This window comes from Apis cerana, linkage group LG10 (genome assembly GCF_029169275.1).
Source record: "Apis cerana isolate GH-2021 linkage group LG10, AcerK_1.0, whole genome shotgun sequence".
Taxonomy (NCBI): domain Eukaryota; kingdom Metazoa; phylum Arthropoda; class Insecta; order Hymenoptera; family Apidae; genus Apis; species Apis cerana.
The window spans coordinates 5,395,963-5,420,152 of NC_083861.1; the positions used below are offsets into that span (position 1 = coordinate 5,395,963).

Consider the following 24,190-nt stretch of genomic DNA (forward strand, 5'->3'; position numbering starts at 1 on the left):
AAAATCTTATATAAAGAAAATGATGCAAATTTGATTATTGCATGTTTATTAATAATGTGGATAAAAAACTATGAAAAAATAAAATAAAATAAAAAATACGAAAATTTTATATAGAGAAGAATAATGAAGAAAATCGTAAAAGATTAAAATTGTGTCTTTAATTAAATTTTCCCAATTTTTCTAGTGTTCTAATATAATATTATTTATCTATCTTTATCTATTATTATTTTTTATTTCCACCATTCAATCTTTTTATTTATAACAATTCTTAGAAATTTTTGAAACAAGATATCTAATTTCCAATTTCTAATCTTCCTTTCCAAAAAAAAATGAAATTAGTTATAATTAAGTTATGAAAGATTGGGAAAATCAACGAGTCAATTTATGAAGAAGTACCGTGTGTCTCAAAGCAATTTATTTGTGACAATGTTATTTAAAGTCCTACAAGATACATACGTTGAATAGGCATAAGTAAAAGCTACAACGTCAATATGTGTTTTATTGATACCTTAAGGCAGAATGTTATATTATTATATATTAAGCGTCCTTAATGATTAAACTCTACTATTGAGAAATTTGCAATATTGCAATTTCACGAGAAATTTATAATTTTGAAATATCTTGATTTTATAATTTATAGATTCTTTAATCTTCCCATCTTTTTATTTTGCAACTTCATAAATATAAAATTCAAAATCTTGTTTATCGCTGGCCTGTGTCATTAATAATTTACACTACTACAATTTTATAACTTTAATATAAATTTACAACATTACAATTTTACATTTACTTAATATAGGACGACCAAATCAAATAAATATGACTACTTAGAAAACTTTTCCACCCATAATTTACTACATTACAATTTTTCAATATCTCAATTTTATTTTTCCAAAAAGTAACACGAAAATTCGAAAATTTCTCTTTAAAGCGTCATACACAATTTGTCAATCTCTCGCACCTCTTGCAATTTCATCGAATTCAAAGTCTCGTCCATCGCTACGAAAAGAAACACAGATATCGACCGATGAGGAAATAACTCGGTTCACCCCACGAAGAACGAAATCGGTTTAATTGCCCGCGAGACTAGCGCCGCCTGGTAATTAAATGGAAAATTAATCGGTCTTCCAAATGGAAAACGTACGGAATTCTTATGTAACCGAATATCAAGCTGTGTAAACGATCATGGCCTCGGGCGAAATTAGCGGAATTTACGATCGTCACGCTTTATTCGAGTTCGTGGATCCGGTATGTCTGGTTTACCCGCTCGTGAATTAACTTCTCTGAATTTCATTTTTGCCACAGACCTTTGGCTACTGGATCGGAACTCGCGTCGATCAGCTGCGTGTTCTCGCAACATTTCCTAGCCGGATTTTGCACGGATATATTTTATAAATCACCGCGTTTCTCGTTTCTCGTCGGCTCGATATTTCGTTCGTAACTTTTCGATCAGAGTGTCCCGATCCTGTATATTTTCACTTAACGGGCGAATCCTGTTTCTCCCCGCTTGGATATTTATCGGTTGGATATTTAAATAATTATCCATACCGCGTGGTTTTGAAAGTAGATTCGTAGTTCTGCTTAACTACGATGTTACTTTTTTGAAAGTTAAATATTAATTAAATACGTTTTGAATACGAGGGAAAGTATATTTAATTACCGCAACTTTATAATAAAAACAGTTTTTCGTAGGAACAATTATATCGGTGTCCGGTATATATTAAAACTGTGTCTCCGTAATTTGTAAAAATTATCTCATTATACCGATAATTTATTGCAACACGTTGCTGTCGTAACAACCAGTTAGGTATTTGAAAAAGTGTGATAAAAAAAAAATCTATCCAGTTTATTCAAATTATATAGTGTAGTTTTCATAAGAAGTTATGTTAATTCGATGATATTTCGTCATATTTAATTTTTCATCGTAAAATCATCTGTAAATAATAAAAAACAAGTTATTTGATGATTCACTAATAATAGTATTATTTTATTCATTATTTCTTTTGGGATTGAAAAATACGTTATAGTAATTAATTTTTTTCCCACGAGAATATATAGAAATATTTATAAAAAGATAAAGAAATCGTCCATTTTTTAATGCAATTAAAAAATTAATAAAATTCACCTTTTAAATACAATTATTTAGGAATCATCAATGACGTAAATATATTATTTAAAAGCATATTTTGCAAATCTTCTCTCTGATTGAATAAAGACTTTAAAACTACCATAGACACATATTTAATACAACATACAATTTACATCACCAACAATTGGCAACAACATCTCTTAAACTTTAAAGATTAAACGTCTCTATACAAATTAAAACCTAATCCACGAGATCTCTAACATAATCACAAGTGCCATTCTCGTGGCTTTTCTCCAAGTAAAAAAAAAAGCAAAGATCAATCAAAAATTCCCTAGCTCATCTTGTCACCAGAAGTGAAAATGGCGGCTTCGCTTCGCCTTTTCTTTTTCCTCTCTTAATTTCGACCGGCGAAAAGCGGTTCTCTAATTGGAACAAAATTCTTTTTCGTCGTGGCGTGGAAATTACGGGGCCAGGAAGGCCTCGAACGTCGTTACCGCGTCCCAGATATTTCCTGGTTAAAGCCACGTCGAACGCTTCGACGCACGATGCTTGTATACACGAGGCGATCCCACGCTTGGAGATTCGTATCTCCGTCTCGTTTGGCGGTTTTCCTTTGTTTTGGCTGGCATCGACCAACTTCCTGTCGTTTTCTATTCCCCGGGCCACGCGTGTTACGCAGTCCTCCTTCTTTTTTCTTTATCTCTTCTTCTTCTTCTTCTCTCTCGCGCGTGGATACGAGAACGAAGACATTGTATTCGGCGACGTTTCCCAAGCCGAGTGGGATTATTTGTTGGGGTCACAATTTGTGAGTTTAAGAAAGAAGGTCTTGTTGAAATAATCAAAATTGTAGTTGATTGTTTTTTTTAAAAGATTGTTTAAGAAGGAATTTCAATTTGAAAAATTTTTTTATCGCTTTATAACGTGATGTATGCAGGGATATAAGTTAGTCTCATTTATCGTGATTCACGATAAAACGTGATCCAACTTATAAGAGATGTAGATTATGATACTATCTCAGTATATCTTTTCAATACTTTAACACAAGTGAAATTAGATTAGACACGCAGAAGACTTCCGTTTCTGTTCTTCTTATAAACATTCAATTAGAAAGTTCATCGATGAATTATATTTAATTTAAAGAAAATCTCTTTGATTTTCAACAAATTACTTAATCAATATATTTTCCAATAAATAAGTCCATTTAGTTTTAATCAATTATAAATATTTATATTATACTATTCTAATGAGTACACACGTAGAAAGGAATGTAAGAAATCAAGTTCAATACGTAAGAAAAAAGATATACAAGAAAAAAATTGATCAATTCGTTTCTTCGTGATTCCACTAGTGAATGAATTTGTAATTAATAAATGGCTGACGTATTTTTCAACGTGTTCAATTAATTCTGGAAGTAAAAACCAAAAGATGTATGGAATCTCAGGATTATGCAGTTACATTTACATTTTATTGCGCATTGCAATGTCTCTGCACTCGGTTCGAGAATCGAACGAATCAAAATGGTTATTGCTATCCAAATGCGTGACGTTTTATTTTCTCTTTTTTTTTTCTCCCCCTCTCCTCTCTTTCTCTATATCTGTTCTCTTCTCTGTATCCTGGTAGTGGAATGCGGCTCCTTTGTCCACGTTTTCTTTCTTTTATATTGGATAGTCGATGAGATGTCCAGCGTAGCTGTTACAATGTAGCTGATTGTAGGTTGGCTTTAGTTTTATGATGGAGAAGAGGAATTGCAACGGCTCCGCTGAGATTGAACTGCGTAGATTGGCGAGCAGTGACCCATTTAAGATCGAACATTTTAGAGTTAGAGATACGTTAGAGATCTTTGTTTTGGAAAATGTAATAGCAGTAATATGCGATCATTATTCACTTCATTTTCGCGATATGTAATTAGAGAAAGTATAAAGCTGATATCATTCGTACAGTGGTATAGTGTATTCACATTCCAAATATTATTCAATATAATATACTTTCTTATTTGAAAGCCAAGTGGAATTGGATTTGTCGAATTACATAATAAACGGGCACTAAAATAATTGCAAGATTATACTTTAATAAGTATTATTTAAAAATTTCACTTTATTTCCTATTTTCTAATTTCATAATTTCGAGAGAAAAAAAAAATGTCTGCAATTTCTTTCGAGAAAAAGAAAAACGATCGAGAATTTTCGAAACTGGAAAGAAATAAACTGGAAAAATTTAGAAAATGAGAAATTAAGAAATATTCAATCCAAATAATTTTATAATATACAAACGATAAACAAATTCTTTTTAAATTTGGTTGAAAAGAAGTTCGTGTCAGTCAGTCAGTTTCTATCGAATCATCGCTACGTCTTCGAGTCATCAACTCTCTCACGAGGCGCTTCTTTTTCTCGACCCTGATCTTCGATTAAAACCCGTTACCGTTACCCGACATTAGAAACTTCCTCGCCGTTTTATTTTTCATCCTCGAAACAGCTCCCGCTGTCTTTTTGGGCACAGTGGTCCACTGAACACGATACACGATTTCTGAAGGGATCACGAAGGTCGTTAATATCTGGCTGGAGAGTTCACTGACCTGGAACACAGGTCCCTCGACGGTGATACAATCCTCGAAAGAATTAGAGGGTCGGTTACCTGCGCCATCAGAAAAAAAGAAAAAAGTCCTCTAACTCTTTGGGAGGAGAATGGGTCAGGTATACAAAATATTCGAAACTTGTTGCTTGTTAAATAGATGAATCGAGAACTATCTTTTAGATAGATAGACCATAGATGTTGAATGTTTCTAATGTTGAATCAAATTAATTTGAAAACAAGATTGTACTTTGATAATTAAATATTTCTTTCTCAATTTATATATTATCTATATATATTATTCAAGTACAATTTCAATTTACTTGAAAAAAGATTAAAATATTTCAATCTGTATCTATCCATCAATTTTATTTTCGATTATTTTCGATAGTTTCTGCTTTAATAGGTGAAACTGAGACTGAATCTTTTCACGAAATATCATCATGATTGGTATAATCTCGCAGAATTATTCTTCTTAAACGATTCAAATTGCGCATAGGATCTAAAACGAAAAAAATATATATACTTTTCCACGTCTCGCATCTTTTTGTTTTACATAAACACAGAAATTACGTGTGAGGGCGCTGCAGGATAATGTTCATCGTAAAATAATACGTCGTGAATATGCATGATACACTGTTCCATACGTCGAGGATGTATTGAAATCGAAAGGTGTAATTTCTGATAGAATTCTGTGGAACATCCGCGGCCATGAAGTTCATCCGAGAAATTCACATCGATCCCTGAAGCTAGAAAACTACTATATAAGAGACGGTGTCGAGCCAGTTATTCTATTCTGCACATTTTCACATCCTACAGGTATTCGTTTGCTCCAATTTTCCCATTCGATCGAAATTCATGGCTTGGCCGAGCTTTTGACGATATCGTAATTCACTGCAAACCGTTAGGGAACCCTAGATTGGTGATTCACTAGGCGCTGAATTTCTATTCTCATTGGATCGAGGCGTTCGTGATCCACTTTGGTAAAAATAAAATTCAATTGGTATTTTTAGATAGATAAGTGGGTTACGAGTTCTTTGGCTTTGATTTCAGTATGCTCGTAGAATATCGTTTAAACTGTAAAATTATTTCGGCAAATATAACGGATATTTTATTACGATGAATCGTAAGAGTCATTTCTACGATGAAGAGATAATTTTAATACAATTTTACAACAAAGCTTTTACAACAAAGCGTTCAGTGTGTAAAATTAATAGCACAATTATGCTCGGAGGAAAAATTAGACAAATTTGATTAATTCTCTTCCTCCTGTAATTACTTCCTCCTGATTAGTATCAAATAATTAATCCTTTGACGAAATAAAAAAAAATTATAATTTCGATAATAATAGCATTATGCATGATGATGACTATCCTTTCCAAATCTTCTTTTACCACGCCAGAAAATCAACTTTGCTCATTTTCTCTTCCGTTATGAATAGACAAAGAAGCAATTGTCTTCCTACGAAAACAAAGGCATCGTTGTCCTTCCTATCTCTATTCAATTACTGAAGTCTTTAGGAAAGACAACTAGTACAGTTGATATATAAAGTAATAAAATATAACATTCGATTATAATTTACTCCGTTCCTATCACTGTTAACCAGTAATACCAACAATTTAAAATAATTTCTATTTTTTCCTAATACAACGATATATTCTCTTGAAAAGAAAATCTCACCTATATCCCATATTAACACAAACTTTCATCGACGATATTTAAATAACAATAAAATAGATTCATCGCTAAAAATCAACAATTCCTCTCCACCTACAAATATAATCATACAAATACAATCACAAGCACACTTGTAAATATTCACATCCACTCGATCATTCAACCCATTCTACTAGCAAACACGCCAACGCTACGAATTATTTTCCGAATAAAAATCCATTGAAAAAGAAGGAAAGAAAAAAAAGAAAGTAAAATATTCACACAAAGCATCCATCGCAATCATATTCGCCGTAAACTCGTCACACGTTCGATATCTCCGCTTGCCTCGCTTCCCTCCCGAAAATCGTTATTCCCATACATAATACATGAATTTCAATACGAGCCGCATCATTAGTCGCGTTCGAGGCTCAGCCTCGTTATTGGCAGCGCATCTCTCGCTCCTGGTTCCGCTTGTCCCCGATAATTGACGACTTTATGCCGAATACAAACACTGTTCGATATCGGTGGTCCCGTTCATCGTCCCCCTGAATAATCTTGCCCGGTTATCTCGCGTGGGCGCATCCGTTACACGTTGTGCAACCTCGAAACAGTATGGCAGATTCTCCCGATAAAAAAAGAACGGCGCGCTGGAGACGTGGTTGGATTCTCATTTCCTTGCCGAGAGAAGGAAATTGAAATGGCTTGTTACAGGAGGGACAGCTTGTTTTCCCCGATGAAATTCGGGTTTCTGGGGTATCACGGATTATTTTTAACCCCTATTTTTGAAGCGAGAGATTTTTCTTTCTTGGGGGAGGGAAGGAGGATAATGAAACTCTTTAACAAAAGAAATTATTAAATTTCGAATTGGTTTGACGATTTAACGTGTTATCTGCATAAATTTTGATATAATCAATGATCAATGGAAATTTCTACGTTTGCAAACTCTCCCTCTCGCGATTAAAAAATTCAATCCATTAGTTTATCCGGATAACCCGAGTGTAATTCTGCAACATGTTAACTGAAACACGTTGAATAATTCACGGAATATTGATGCACTCCGTTCGAAAGGACGTATCGACATTTAGAATCGCGTGTTGGTCCGTAACAAAATCTCGTAACGCAACTCTTGGTCGTGCAACTTGGAAGGCAGGTGCATTTTTATGGAAACCTACTTCGATGCATAAACATCAAATCGCAAGATGGAGATGTTCTTTCTACACTGAGTGTAAAAAGGATTTGGCAATTGATCGGTGTGAGGGATAAACTTACACGTGCATATTCGACGCATAAACAGAAATAGATTTTCTACATCTATTTTTTTTTATATGGATGAAATTATACATTTGCAAAAATTTATTCGAGAAAAAATAATTATAGAATGATGGATATATGAAAATTGGTCGATGTAATTATTTAATTCTAATATGTATTTCGTGTTGGAAAGAAAATATTAAACGAAGAATTTCAGGAAGTAACGAGTAATATATGAATATATTTCTAAATTTTATAAGAGATTAATTAGTTTGATTAAGCTTTGTTAGCTTGGAAAATGAATATTTATTATTAGTTTTTTTTTTCTAGAAATTATAAATATGATTTCAAGTTTCTTGGATAATATTATTCGTGCACATATTTTATATATAAAATCGTGATGATTATTATAAAATCTTTCCCAGGATTTAATATCTAATAAATTTATAAATTTGCAATTAATTTAATTTCTTATTATATCTTGTCATATATTTTATCCTAATATTTAACTTTTACATTGTTTCGAATCCCTTTTTTTTTTTAATATCACCATTCTTAAAAAAGAAAAAAATACCTTACTTTTAAAATCTTTCTCTAAAATTCTCTAAAAAGAAACGAAGATAATCGTGTTTTATAGGTGTCATCCAGACGTTATAACTCTCCACTGTTAAATCCTACTTTTTATTACCTTGTTTCACTTAAAATTCCACATCAGAAGCTCATTCAGAAAACATTAAAATTTAGCAATTCTATTCCACGAAGCATAATTCAATCAAAATTAACAAACACAAGAATAATTACATAAAAAAAAAAGAAAAGAAAAGAAAAGAAAAGAAAAGAAAAAAAAGAACCAAGGTTTATTCTCTCCATTTCTCCTCTTCCTTCCTCTCCAATAGTGGTACACTTCAAAATAAACACCGATAGAATATTATTGCCCACGAGTTACAATGACCTCCCAAGAACGGCACCATTGCACAATAACCAAAGAATCTCTGTCTCGCATCCATCGATGCTACGAAACGTGTTACAAAGAGCAGTAAAATACCTCGAAACCTGATAAAACCCGTGATAAACGTTCGTAGATAACGGAATTTCTATGTAACGCGATATTATACTTAGCCTGTGCGTGTTCAATATCCAACAAGCCGAGAATCCAATAAAACACGCGATCAACGAATTTTAACCTTAGAGGCTAAGAGGGAAAACAAGTTTCCATCTTATCTATTTTGATTCATCCTAAAATATTAAAAAAGAAAAAAGGAAAACTCGTCAATTGGATTCGAACAGATCGAAATTAAGCAAACGAATTTATTTATATTAGATTATTCGAATATTATTAATTAGTTTTTTCTTTTTTTACGTGAAAACAAAAATCACTGATTTAATTGTCAGTTGAGATTAGATTAAAAACTTGAACACTTTCTAACGTTATTGGTTTCTTTTGTAAGAGAACCGTAAAGGATTTTTTTTATATCCAAAAAATCATTATTTTTATTTTAATTTCTATGCTATGAAATCATGACATATATTCTCTTGTATTGATTAATTAGTTACGTTTATCAATTATTTTAATCTCGATTCGTTGTTTAATTGTCCAACCAAAATATACGCATTAATGTATTTTAAGATGAGTTGAACTTGTAACATCTTCCGCGAATCAAAATTCCCTTTTCTTTCCACTCATATCTCTTACTCCTTCTAAATTTTAAATCACTTTAATTACTATCTCAACGATAATCCTCTTTTCCTCAATTACTTTACAATTCCCACGCGCGACGGGCCGCCATTAGGAAATAAAATTGTTTGAGTTATTACCACGATAATTTATCCAATTTTTTTCTAACCCCTATAAGCCTCACGATCGTCGTAGATAAGATAAGAGAGGGATCGTGATTCGTGGAGGAACCGTGGCTCAATTGAAAAATAAATAACGCAATGATAATGAACTCCTCCTTCATAGGTTGGATCGCGCGTGGGCCGTTTTCTGTTACGCAATCACGGAACAACAGGCCCCGCGATGGCCCTTTGTGTCCGCCGGTTTCCTCCATGGAATCTCGATCCCCTACCTTCCATATTTCATATCTCGAATTAATAAATCGATGAACATTAACGATATATTCTTTCTCTTTGTCGATCGATAATATTTGATATATGTAATAGCAGTTTGTAATCGGAATTGAGAATCTCGAGAAAAGAAGAAGGTGAAATCTATTTCTTTAAAAATGTTCTGCATCTTCCAAAATGCAAGTTTTACGTAGATTAATCTTCACCACTGTTCTTCATTCGAGTCTTGTCAATACAAGATCAAGGAAAAATTCATTATCGAATTGCAAAGCAATTTTTCAAGACAGTTTCTAAATTAAAAGAGGAAATGAAGACTGGTTAACTAGATATATCCGTGGAATAATATTCTTGAAGGGTTGAATCTAATCGATAGATATTAAAACTCACATACGATCAAATGGGATAGAATTCTAATAGAATCCAAAAAAGAAAAAAAAGAAGAAGAAAGAAAGAAAACAAAGAAAAAATCAGAATTATCGTCATTACACTTAACCAAACACGGATCTTCGAAACTTTCCATTCTCAGCATTCCTAAGAAATATTTCAAATATTACCATATCGTAAATATCCCATTGCAGAAATCATGATCGCCATAAATTCAATGTCTATAATCACGATTATACAGAGTTTTTAAAATGTCGTTAAATACTTCGTTTTCTCTTGTTGATTGAACGCCGTTTCCCCTCTCTCTCTCACTCACTTTTCGCACCATAACTCGAGGAATTTTACAAATCGATTCGAGACGTTCGTCCGTATCGAAACGTGTCACCCTATATATAGAGAGGCCGCGTCGCCTAGGCGCCTATGCAGAAGTGTCGTAGCCAGAGAAATTTCTGCGACAAATTTCGCGATCGTGATTCCAACAATTTTCCTCCAAAAGGAACGAAAGTTCGAAGTAAAATTCGATCAAAAAGATTGTATTTATCCTACGACGAGCTCGTTTTTTTAAATAAACTCTGAGAATGACGAAGAAATTTGGATGGATATTTTGGAAAATTTGGGGAAAGGGAGAGTGCGTGAAAACTTTCTACTGGACCAGTCTCGTTATAACGATGGAATAACAGGCAATTGGATATACAGTGACCCAGTGTATTAAGGAGAGTTAGGGGAAATTGGATTGCAAGGAATTTGATTCGTTTTCGTGATAAGGGTGTTGGATACAGGAAGAATATATGAAATATATGGAGGATAGAGATGCAAATAATCGTCCTTGTTAAATTGCCACGAATTATTTATATAGAAGAGAAATCTTTGGATAGATTTTATAATATAATGATACCCAAAGGTGGATGTTAATCGAGTTTCTTTTGGTCAGAGTCGTTTTATTACCGGCAACATTCATCCGTTCCCAGGATATACGGGCCTGGTTTTAGTTCTTGTAAATATATCTAGATAAATTGACGACGAATGAATGCATTTCTTCTGTAATAATGATTTCTCGAATCTGCTTCGCGACGACGAAATTAAAATTTCTCACGGTGCCAAGTAATAAACTTTCACCGAACGAAATCTCTTTTGTCATTTCCCCTCGTTTCACCGATTAACGTATGTTTTTCTCGAAATCGCGAAGCTCCATTAGTCCCTCAGCTCGGCGACGATACACTTATACAGCTAACGCTCTCTAATATTTCTTCTTTCTGCGTATTCTACAGAACTATTATCGGTCCATTTGACTTGGTAGAAAAAGTGTAATTGTAAATCGTTGTATAAATTAAATATCGTTTTGTACAATATCGAGCTGACGAGTTTTTTTTTTCTTCTTTAATCATTGAAAATATTTCTCCGGTATTTTTATTGTTCTACGTTTGTTTATTTTGATTATAATAATGAAATGATTAATCGTACACGCGATTTGCACGTCTGTAATTATATATAAATTATGACAGATACGATTCTATATATTTCTTGGAATGATCCTATAATTTGAGAAGCGTATAATTTTGAAATGTCTTCTTATCGTGATCCAAGATTGAATTGTGGAATTAAATTCAATTAGGAAATCATTTGTCAAGAAGTCAGACTTTTGCTTCGATATTTTTTTTTACAAATTCATTTTCTTCTCCCCATATATTTCTCTCTGACGAGAGAATACAGAAAAAAGAACAACGACAGGAGATCTATCGGGGTATGCAGGAAAGCAATATCATTTAGATACATACCAGTCATGCTTCTCATTAAACAATGAAAGAAATCTATGATTATGCACACTCTCGCTTAAAACTTTTCTTATAAATCGTGACTTTCATTAAAACCCCTTATTTTTCCCAATCGAATAAAATCCACAAAAAAAGAAACAATATTTATCACAATAACTTTTAACAAAATTGAATTACTACTCGAGAAAAGAGAATAAACTATTACAAACTATTATAGAAAGAAAGGAAAAAAAGAAACTCTCACACTGGAAAGGTTAACCATCCGCAATGACGCATTTCGTGAAAAATTTCCATCGTTGACTGAGTCACGGTCCGCTCGACCAGCCTCCTCTTCCCCGCTAATCTAAACCCACGTGAATCGTGCGAATTTAAGCAATTAAGCGTAACCTTCTCGACACGAAACGGCCATGGCTACGGTGATCATTCATCGCGTTTATTAGAGGAATATTTCGCAGGTATATAATATATATATATATATATATATACATACATATATACACACGAATAAGGATGGAACGAAGATAACGAGCGACCGTTCCTTTCCTAGCGTGCATCCGGTGCATCACGCTCGAATGCTGGAAATAAATCTCGGAAACTGAAATGTCAAAGTGCTACCGAGGAGAGTCGAGCCAACTAACCGGCTGGCTGGTTTACGACGCCGTAACAACAATAGCGATCCTTTGCGTCACCGAGAAATCACTCCCCGCCGATTGTCGTGCGGTAATGGCCGTTGTAATCGCCTCGTGGCTGCGTGTATTAGCCGTGTTATTTTCTTCTCCAGGAGGAGGCTTTGCCTGTCTCTAGAATTGGAGAGGAGATTCAATGGAACGAGGCCTATGGTATATATATATATATATATTATATATATATATATCTTTTTATTGTCTCTTCGAGCAATTTTTCGACACCTAATCTCACTTTTCGTGTCTTAATATAACACGTTTTCGTGCAGTAATGAGTGTTATTAGCTTTTAAAATAAGCCTCTTAAAATTATCGATAAAGATGTGTGTGTGTGAAAGGTTTATATATAGGGTGTTAATATATTGAGAAGTTGATATGTAGATAGAGGATATTTAAGTTTGTGTTGGATGAAAATGTTCTATTATTTTTCCATTAGTTGGAAGAAACATTAATCTTTTTAGAAAGATGAATGACTATTAATAGATTAATTTGTATCCAGTCGAAATACTTTTTTTTTCTTTTAGAAAATAATTTTGCTTCTTGTAAGAAAAGTGAAAAGAGCTACGTAAAATATCTTCATGACGCGAACGTCGTTAAATTTTTGATCAAAGATTAGATAGGATTTACTCGCTACGATAAAAATCATCAACTTCGTTCTACGATTTTGCATTTTACTTAATCATCCTCAGCGAGATGTAATTTATTGCGAGATAATGTATGTTGAAAACAGTGAATTTAGGACGGATCTAACGTCGTAAATATCCGTATATCCCGTATCTAATCTATAAAAAAATTGAACGTGTAATAATTAAGGTACCCAAGAATAGGTAGCGAAGAAACATCGTGACGATAAATCAATTACAATCGTTACAGAGCGGAAACATGCTATTGAAAAACTATTTACAGCGGACGTTGCGATTAAATATTTCTCTATACCACAACACCTGACCTATAAATATTTAACGACAATATAAAAATAAAATTTTAGAAAACTGAACTAAAAAAAAAGATACTTGAGCATCGTTCAACGTGAGAAACTTCTGAAATATATAACGCTCTAATTATAATTATAATATTTAAAAAAAATAATTTAAAAAAATGTATAAATACATAACCAAATAATAAATATATTGGTACTGGTAGTTAATGGTCACGTGGCGCTAGTGTCGCGTCAAGGAATAACCAACATTCACCTTACAAAAGACACGATTATTAAAAAAAAAAATTTAATAATCTCCACCAACTAACAGCATAAAATTTTCACTCGTTAAAGCGATATTCGTCGAAAATCAACACGAGTTACGTTACACCTACCTGCTCCTCTCCTAACCAACTCGTCTCCTGATCTAACACGCAAATTCCACGCTTCCAAATACGAATCAAATTGCATAGATCGCAAGCAAGCCGGCCAATCCCAAGGATAATTTCTATCCCCCGTCGTGTGACGGATGATGGATCCTCCATCCGTTGTAAAATCTCACATTCAATGAACACCGACCGAGATATGGCACACGGCCGTGTTAATGACGTCGTCGTCGTCGTCGTGGTCGTTGTCGTCGTCGTGGTCGTTGTCGTCGTCGTGGTCGTGGTCGTCGAGGCTCTCCGGTTGCCACATCGCACGCGAAAACACGCGAGTAACGGCTTAATCAGTTTCACCGTTCGAAAATTGCGGCTTGTACTCGCGTGCAATTCCATCGGCGCGAAACCTCCGGCCGCCTGTTACGCAATCCTGTTACCCTGTTCACGAAACGGAGCCGCAATCCTAGACGCCTGGCCTCTACGTGACTCTGTCGAATCATTTTTTGCCCCGACGACCATTATCTCGAAGGATTGGAGGATTGGGGGATTGGAGGTGGTGGTCGTGGGTGTTGTTTGGATCGATTGTTTAGGGGGAAAAAATGGAGATGCAATATACATGGCGGAGGGGGAGGGAGGAAGGAGAGGGAGAGATATGAGAGCACGATGAAGGCGCGTTGCCACATCTTGGATTTATTGGCTTGGCTGTCACGGTGGAATAGAAGTAACGGCGAAAACGGATGGGATGATATAAATGCTTGGAAACAGTGTTTAATCACTGCTTGGATGGGGAAACACAACGTTAATAAATGGACGATGGGGAAGAGAGATTCTGTCCTTGGATTTTGTCTTTTTCTTTTTTTTCTTTCTTTTGTAGCAAAATGATATTGGAGTTATATTAATTTATGAGATATGAAATAGAAAATCAGAAAGGAAATGTTTAATATGTTTTTTTTTTTATTAATGAGAATTGAAATTTGTGCAATAGTCAAAGTATTTTTATTCAAGTTGTGATTTTTAATTTAGAAATTAATATTAAACATTGATTAAATTAATATTAATTTTCCATAAATATTATTATATACAAAGTATTACGTATTTCAACTACTTTCTAACGAGAAACTCCAGCGAGACAGAACACGAGTCAAAATAGAATAGAATCATATTCGAAACATAGAAAACTTTCATTAGCTGAACATAGCTGGCTAATTAAACACAAATATTAACTTGAAATGGTAGAAAAAAGAAAAGAAGAAAAGAAGAAAAGAGAATAAAACTGATGTATGGTGCTTAAATATCGTGGCAAACCTATGATTATATATTAAAAATGCATTAATTGAACTAAGTACTAGAGACTGCAATAATAATTTATTGCCTGAATAATCTTGTGACCTTTATATAGCCGATGCTTACAACACATATTCCATGGACATATAAATATTTTCTCGAAATTTTGCTAATAGATAAACTCAATAGTCGTAACAATATTTTCTACACTGCAATATAATTCACGGATCACATTCGTCACAGAGAATATTTGAATGTTAACGTTCCAACATTTTTCAACCCCTCTGGACACAAGATGGTATGTAATTATGCAAATTATGTTGACAGAAGAAATGCGGACTTGTCGCATTTCAGAAATATAAATCTTCGGCGAGAATGCGCAAGAAATCTTCTATAATCCCTTGAAATTATGAGTAAGAGAGAAAGTGTTCGTTCTACGAGAAAATTGTGATATAGGAAGTAATGAAAAAAGAAATAACGTGAATGGAGATCGATAAATTAAAGTTTAAATTAATTAAGATTCTAATTTCTCTTTCTGGTCAAAATCAAGAAAACTTAATTCTAAAATATAATATTAAAGGAACCTTTGCACACTACGATAATAATTTTCTCCCTCCTTTTCTTTTTTATTTTAAATTATCAAAGATCATTAACTTTTCTTCACCAATCATTACGACACAATTATTATCAATTTACATTCCAAAATTAGAACTTTAAATAGTAAAAAAAAAATTTGTTAGGATCTAAAAATTGAACATTTTTATATCCTAAAGTAATTATTCCAAATATTCAATATTATTGAAACAAGTTAAAAATAAAAAAATTTTGAAATAATCACACAACTTTCGTAATTTCAAAAAAAAGAAAAAAGAATTCTTATAGTCCAAAGATATGCTCTCCCCGCTTAACTCCTTCTCACATCTTCGACAAGGAAAATGGCCGCCGTCCACAATCCTCGTCGAGAGATAACCTCAAAGATATAAAAACCACAATTCATGGTACTTTAAATTTCATTCCGCACGAGCCACGCAAGCGACTCCATTGTAAGACACGAAAAATATTCGTCACCTTCGAGCAAGGCCAGCATAGAATTCACGGTATAGAGGTCACTACGATCGCCCTCCGCCATCGTATCCGCAGAAACACGAAACTCTCGGGACTCACGTTTTATTTATACGTTGCCCTACGACCCCGATGTTTCGATGGCAAAAAGCGTTAATGCCTGTCAAATGGAGCGACATCGAGTCTCCATTAACCAACTTAACAGCGACACAACAGCTTTACATCGATAATTCTGGCCTAATCTCAATCGATTTATCGAACGATTATGATACAATCGATTAAGATACAGGAATTATCGGAAGGAGGACGATGCGAGTTAAGCTTAAACGAAAGAAAGGCGAGGATTGCCAAGATTGAAAAAAAAAAGAAGAAAGAAAGAAAAAAGTATCGAAAGAATTAATTAACGATCTCGAGACCAGAATCGTTATCGTTTTTAGATAAGAAATTCATACATTTTTTTCCCCATAGATGAAAATTACTCAGAATTTTTGCGCCCTCGAGTGGAAAATAATTTACAACGTAACAAATTGGTGATATAATATAATTCAGGCTTGCTTCGTTTCTAGGCGAGGCTTATTCGTAGATTTATGGAAATTTGTCTTAATCCGAACGTTTGATAAATGCTTTCTTGGGTTATTATTCCGATAAGGGGAACAGATTCGACAAACCGGCATTTTCACATTTAATAAAACGTTATTCAACAGCTGCTTTTCTGCAGGGAATTAATAACATTTTGATCGCGATTTATATGTATATCAGGAGAAATTTATACCTTCACGACTCTTCTAATATTTTACCAATAAATTGTCGGATTATATCGTTGCGTAATATATGTATTTTAATTTTCCATCATATTTTAAACGATCAAATCGAGCTTACCTTTCGTCCACTATCGCAAGAAATCACGGCTTCCCTCTTGCGAGCCGTTTCTTTTTTGCGCTCGATCATTAACTACATTGTGGCCAGTTTTCGATGCGCGTGAGGGAAAGTCTCGGTTCGAGGAATCCCAGGAACGATCCGTTGAAATCGTAAATCGAAGAAGAAGAAGAAGAAGAAGAAGAAGAAGAAGTCTCGGTCCATGGAAATGCAACTTTCACGATTAGCCGATTCCTATTTTGGGACTAGCGGGCAGGATATTGCCTTCGAGACGTCTTCCCGCCTTTTTTCATGGAACGTGGCCCAGTTTGCAAGGACAAAACCCGCGCCTTTCCCCCGCGTCCACTTTACAAGCAATTACGCCTCGACCGTTCAGACTAATTATATAATGCCAACTTTCTGATAGTTCTTGCGTGTTGTCGAGTAGTCGTCGAGTAGTGGTCCGTTTCTCCGAACAGAATCAGTTTTTTTTTGCAATATATTTTGGTGAGGATTTTATTTAGACAATGGTAATTTTATTAATAAAATTTCTATCTTTCTTTGGAGGAAGATGTAGGAGATTTTTTGATGCAAACAATTTTGTAACATGTAAAATGAATTTTAATGCACGTAAATATAAGAGTTAATATTATTAGAGTTTATTCTTTGGAGATCAAAATAGTAAAAAAAGGTTCGTTCACCTTGCGCGCGGCCTAATTCCGTGAACACGCCAAGATATTTTAACACGTTGAGTTATTAGCACGTTGACCCACGGTGTATAACAGTATGTCAAGTTAATTCCATTCGAAATAATAAGTCGGTTGAAAATGCATTTGTTATTCTGCTTTTTATTCCTTCCAACATATGTGAAAATATATGTCAAAAAACGGGAAAGTGAAAAGTAAACGCTTGTTTCAATTCATTTGAATTGTTCTAATATTTTATTTTTCACTTTTGGATTTATTTCTAAAACGATCAATACTACAACAATACTACAACGTGCAAAATTGTCAAATTTGTTAATCCTTAAAAAATGAATTGATATTTTCATTGGATATTTTCTGGGGAGCGAATAACTCGTGGAATTAAATGGAACCTGTTTGATCACGATTGTCAAATTTGATTATCGAATATTGACGCAATCAATTTATTGGTTGACCGCGTTTTGCCACTGGCATAGTATATAATTTATTCACCACCCCCGTTAATTGCTCAACCGCTTTCATTCGAAACGCTAATTCAATACACATACACGCGCCACGGCACAATACGCTTTCTTGGTCATCGTTAAGTGGTACGGGACACGTTTCATTACCTCTTTAACAACGTTATCTCGATGTACGAGAGAGATAAGAATGTCCGGTGTACGCTTGTGCAATGAATCAATATCGATGATAATTAATTTTTCCTGTGTCGTCTGGATAAAAGATCGTGTGATCGTTCGCCTTATAAATATTAAAATATATAAGAAGTGTTAAGAAATTGGTCAGGTATCGTAAGAAGTAAAATTTTATTCGAAGAATTAAGAATTATTGATATGATATTTATATTTTATATTTGTTCAATTTTAAATTATTATTCTTATATTATTATTATTATTCTTAAGAATTTAAAGTTCAATCGTTCTGATTTCAGGAGACATTGAGCATGGTCACCAAGATGAATTGAAGAATCTGCGACGATTCATGGTGCTTCAAGGTATTTGTCTTGCTTTTTAGGAAGTTTGAATCCACATATTTACACTACCATTTTGTAAAATATTCTTTCATATATTTTCTAAGTGGTTAAATGATTTTTCTATTGATCACGCTAGAGAATTTTTCGGAATATAAATAATGTATTTGAATCATTTCTATATTTATTTTCACATTCGATACTTTTCTTGGAAAACAATAAAATCATTCTATCGATAATACATTAGCAATGCTATATATATATATTTGTTCAATTTTTAATCTTCAATTTTAAGCAGAATTACTCAACCTCCTTCATTAGCTAAAAATTTATTTTTTCTTTTCATTTCACACATACATCAAGATTGATTTTTACAACTACAACAACTATTTTCCAATTAGAACAACTTTTTCGCAACAACTAGACAAAATTCGTCAACGACCAGAGCAAACGCGATTGTCTTCTCGAGGAAAGCTAATTCTAGCACAAATATTGCAACCAGTGAATAATCACTTTACACGTTCCAGAGCATTATAAGAAATTTCCAAATGAAACCTCAATCTTTCGCGAAAAAAGACGTTGCGTCGAATTTCATCGCGACGAATGTAATTATTATATAGGCCATCGTGTATTAAAAGAAAAAAAGAGAAAAAAATGTAATAAAATATGGAGGTAATCAATTGCACGCATACACATCGTGTACACGCGTGCATATACACACGATTCGCATAATGAGAGAGAAGAGAGCGTGGGCAGAGTGTTTTACCCTCTGGCGTTATTTGATCAAACCCACGCAAGTCAATTAAAGATACGTAGCGAAGTTTCGACAACCTTGCACCGTTGTAGGCTAGCTGAGAAACCTACGTAAATGATAGTAGACGACGAGTGAAACAGTGTGACAAATCGAACGGTTGGATTCGTGATCCAAATTATAGAAGAAAAAATTTAAATGTAGCAGGATATTTTTGGAAAGGCAGGAGCAAACGTTGTTAAATCAAGACCGTTCGTGGAAGATGTGTTCCATATTTGTTCCAACTTTCTAATTTTTTGTTAGGAGTTATTTTTTTTTTAAATCGTTTTTTATCGAATCGAATTTTTCTTCTCGAGAGTTAAAAGGTTAGTAATTAAATGTCAGAACATTTATTATCACATCAGAATTACTTATTATACGATTATTGGAAAAGAGTTAAAATTAAATATTAATTGATGATTAAAACGAAGTTTGGAAGATGATTAAAATAACGTTAAAAAACTATAAAAAGAAGTAGGTTCAGTTCTCTGAGAGGTAGATAATTGAATTTCGCAATAGGAGACTATTGATTTCGTTGAAATCTCCGCACAGGCGATGTGCCACTCCTGGAGATTTCAACGCGTGGATAATAGGTAAGCAATGTCAATGAAAATATCTATTTTTAAGAAACGGAATAAAAGTATAAAAAAAAAAGAAAAACTATATAGAAGGTATTTCTATAAAACTATTTCACACTGCTGCTAATAAATTATATCTGTTTTCAAAATTTTCAAAATTATTTTCATCCAGATATAATAACAGAAAATTCCTAATGTAAAATTAATAATTGGGATATTCGGTGAGACAATCGACGAGAGCAAGAATAAATATTTAAACAATATTTGACACGAATTCTTGACGCAAGAGACTATATTTCAATATTTCATTGAAATCTTCGTGTAAGGGAAAACTAGGTATATACGCCTCTAAAAGTAACGCGACGAAACGCCTCACTATTGTTTTAATGCTTTATAAATGATGATACATCAACGTGAGTAACAGGTTTGAACATCTTTCGATAAGTGTGACTTATATAAAATCTTTCTCCATACAATAATAATACTATACGAGTACTGTATTATTATGTCCCATTTACCATTAAAAGATATTATTATCTTCCATTACATCCTCTCCTCCTTCGAGCAAAAGAAACGAATATTTCATACGAATATTTCTAGGAAGAAACGAAAAAAAAAAAAATTACCATTCGTTTCATTGATTTTCCTTTTAAAAGTGGAGCGCCGTTAACCAGTTCTAAGCGCGATCGTTTCGGAGACTTCGATGCTCGCACAAGACACGAAGCCAAGTAAAAGCGACCCAATAAATTCATCAAGTTCCCTCGATATTGATTTAAAAAAAAAAAAAATCTCTAATTACACGCGCTATGAACATTTCGCGGGGATAGAAGCAATTTAATAAAACCCTTTTCAACAATATTTTGCGTTCCACACTTCTTTTTACTTAACTTGACGTGTTTTTATTTTTTTTTTTTCCTTAATAATTCCTCCGCAGCAACGATTGATCTGTTTAATAAATATTTATCGAGCTTGCCAGGAAACATATTAAAAAACGTTAATCGTTTACGCGGAATTATGAAAAATCTGAAAGAAGGGAGGGGAGAAAAAAAGCCACATGCTCATCGAATGGAAGCACATGCTAATTAAGCTCGTTTCTACAGATAAATGATTATTAAAACGATCGTAAAATTCACCGACGTGAATTTCTGCGTTTCAGTAAACACGGTTTACGAGCAACCAATTTTGTTCCACGTTCACCATATTAGAATTGTGGAGGAGGAGGAGGAGGTGGTTTTTTTTTTTTACCGGTTGTTCTTGAATTTAATTATGCCACGAACGTTCTTCTGCTGTTGCAGCATTTAAGAGGCAATAAACGTTAAGTATTCTTATGAATTGGGAAAAATATTGAGATATCGTTTCATTCACTTTCGTCCATTCGAATGAAAAGTTGGAACAAATTCGGAGGAATAAATTGATCAAGAAGCGATTGGGATACGTAGTTCTTTTTTAGTAATATTTAAACGAAGGATCGAAGAAATCTTTGAATCAGTTAATAAATCATTACTCTTTTGTTTACTTTTTAAATGTCTTAAACTTTATCTTTATTGATTTACATCCAGTTATGAATTCTCCATTCCTATTATTCCATACACTTTTTTCAATCGATCAATAAAAATCTTGCAATTCACCAATTCAACACTACTAAATTCCTCTAATAAAAGAAAAAAATAATTAAAAGCCCCACTCCACGAAAGTTCAAAGACTAACGTTTCTTTTCGTGAAAACCTACGAAAAAACCTTATTCAGAGATATAATAAACGAGGCATCTCTTTTACCTATATCACAACCTATAACAAATTACAAATAAACAAGAACTACGAATCGCTACATAATCCCACACGTGGAAGATCTACGAGAATTATTGATGGTCGCCGAGTGGCGGCGTCATAATCGTGGCGCAATGGCGCCGATGAAAATTTTCCTCTCGGTTGCCAATGGGGCAAACGTTTTTTTCCACGATGACTTTCCATCGTGGCACGCGAATATCGAAAGAGGGGCCCTCCCTCCTCTCCCTGCTTCTCGTGCGCTCGCGTCTGACCCAGATTTTTCTTTTTGCCGGCCGGCTAGATTGCCGATAATGATTAAATCGCCGCGCTAGTTTCGCGGAACGGTCAGCAGCCACGGAGAGACAGCAAGCCTATCCTTTGCAACCGGGTCTCTCTTGTACACACGTACACACGCGTGGCTTAACGATTGTTACACACGGACGCGCGGAAACCTGTGGTGGAAACGGTTACGTGCGCACGATCTTGGCTGCACTGGTGTGCCAGTACACTGCCGGCCAAAAGTTTCGTAGCAAGTTTCTGGTAAATGCATCTAGCAAGCGTGGAAGGGAAGATGGAACGGCGTGTCTCGAAAAGGATTGTGCAATCGTTGTAGGATAGGAGACTTTTAACTTGCGATATTAATCAAATTGTTTCGAGTTAGTTTGGATAATTTCTCAATCTTTGGATCCTGTAGAACGTGTCAATGATTCCAAACTTTCGATCAATTTTCTCTATTTGAACTTTACCTTAATAAAACTTTATCTCAGTAATCCCTGAGCTTTACAACAATTGGATCCTATAGAACGTGTCAATGATTCCAAACTTTTGATCAATTTTCCCTATCATTTGAACTTTACCTCAATAAAACCCCAGTAATCCCTGAGCTTTACAACAACTTGAAGATATAGATTAAACTTTCTACGATATTTAAAATTATATCTGTCTTCCAAGATACGAAGAAAATATGATATATAAAATAGCTTCCATCTTTGATCGATTGATCAAAAAAATCATTCAACCGTTACGTAAGAAGGTTGAAAGGTACGAAAAAATACGGATATCGCGGTTATGCAAGGGGAAAAATTTATTCATTCAGCTATCCCTTAACTTTTGAACGGCAGTGTATGCGTAATGGAAGCCGGCGTGCACGAGTCGAAAGATCACGCAGCCCTCGTAATCCGCGCGCGCTGACGATCGTATCTCGATCGCGTACACGGAAGAAAGGTTTATCCACGAAATAAGGATTTGGCCGTTAGTGGATCGCGCCATGCCGATTTATTGCGTTATTGATCGATGTGCGCGATTCATCCGTACGTGTGTATATTACACGTTTAGTATTAGCCGGGTGAGAGTTGTAAAATTCTCCACGGTTATTTTTTTTTTCTTTTTTACATCGTATTTCCTGTATTTGATTCAGATGCTAGATAACATTAGAAATTCAAATCTGATGCTCGCATGGTATTCGATTGTTACGTATTTGAACATCGGCCGAGAGAAGAAATTACATCGAAACAAATCGCTTTTTAGATTGATTTTTAAATATATACGTGGTAGCTGGAAAAAGTATCGTTTGTTTGTCGTATACATTGGATTTAAGCGTGTTTTATTTCCTATTCTCTGGTACTCTCGCGAAGAGAATAATAGAAAATGAAAACGAATTATTTGTACATTAATAAATATTTATAGTTAATTTATTTTCTATCATAATATTTAATTAATATTATAAATATATCCATTTTGGAATTATAGTATTATTTATTGTAAGCTTACTCATCGTTATCCGCTAATAATTCGAAAAGAAAGAAAGGAATAACAAACGCTTCTTTGCGACATTTCCCCCCTCCTAAAACGAGTTTACTTCGTGAATATTATTTATTACACGTAGAACAAAATTTATCACGATTAATATATTCGTGGGCGACAATGAATCGAAGGGATATGCAATTAATCATGGATTAACCGAAATACGAAATACGGTGGTTTTATGAAATCGGTGTTTTTTAACGATATTGCCGATCACGGTGCTCGTTCTCGTTCGAGATTTCTCAATTCGCTGGCACGCGAAATTTCTTACCCGACACGAATTTATCTCCTCGTGCTTCCAGCCCATTTATATCCGTCGTGGTTGGCGGAAAAATGTGAGATTGCGAGCAGTTCAACTCAACGGTATTAAATATTAAAAGCATTTCTTTTCACACCTGACTCGATTCTCTTTCTTTCTCCCAAATAAACTCTCTTTTAAAAAAAAGAAAGAAAATGCACTCTAAATCCTCGAATTAAAAAATCGAATTAAAAACTTAATGTAAAATGTACAAAACACTGTGTGATCGACCTAACATCAAGAACTCGCGTAAACCATTAATCTCCGTTTAACCGATCTACCTAACCCATTAAACCATTCGCTTCCCTCGAAAGA

General features: G+C 34.1%; 1 protein-coding gene and 1 long non-coding RNA gene across 12 annotated transcripts in view; one reads left to right on the plus strand and one right to left on the minus strand.

Annotated features, from left to right (window-relative positions):
- The window catches only part of LOC133666848 (uncharacterized), a 77,370-nt gene that overhangs the window by 32,750 nt on the left and 20,430 nt on the right, over positions 1-24,190 (minus strand). The window lies entirely within an intron of this gene.
- The window catches only part of LOC107992891 (protein sister of odd and bowel-like), a 160,067-nt gene that overhangs the window by 23,399 nt on the left and 112,478 nt on the right, over positions 1-24,190 (plus strand). For all 3 annotated transcript variants that reach the window (XR_009831589.1, XM_028664370.2, XM_017049004.3), the window contains exon 2: positions 18,602-18,664. The gene's annotated coding sequence lies outside the window, so the exon portion shown is untranslated. The remainder of the gene's footprint in view (positions 1-18,601; positions 18,665-24,190) is intronic.